Here is a 576-nt window from a genome sequence, read left to right on the forward strand (position 1 = left end):
AAAAGAAAAAAAAAAGAAAAAATCAGAACAAACAAAACATACCATACAAGACAAAATACAGAAAAAAGGAAATTAAAAAAAATTACCAAGAACACAACCCATCGCGAACGTCAATGAGTCAGTGTCAGTCGACGGATCCAAATTTCGCATCCAGCGCCACCTCCAACCTCTCGCGTAGTACATAACTCCCCCTTTTTCTCTCTCCAAACAAGACGTTTCGTAATATAAACATTCATATACGCCAAAACCTCTTGACGGGTATATTTTTATACCGCTGTGCCCTCCTACCTGTCCCCCCACCCTTGGCCCCATCTCCCTCTTGAGATGCCCCACCCAAGCCTGGCGCTGTGCCCACCACGCTTCGAGATCTGGTGCCACGCCTAATCCTACCCCCCCCCCCCCGCAAACTCCCCCAACTGCCATAACACACCTTCACCACCACCCATACTCACATACAAAGAGCCACCCGGATATGAAGAAAATATACAGGTAATCATGTCCTATACGCACGGATATATCTTCCATAAAGTCCATCTCCTTGCTTAAAATTCTACTTCCCAAAAAAAGAAAAACGAA

This window comes from Penaeus monodon, chromosome 32 (assembly GCF_015228065.2).
Source record: "Penaeus monodon isolate SGIC_2016 chromosome 32, NSTDA_Pmon_1, whole genome shotgun sequence".
NCBI classification, from domain to species: Eukaryota; Metazoa; Arthropoda; class Malacostraca; order Decapoda; family Penaeidae; genus Penaeus; species Penaeus monodon.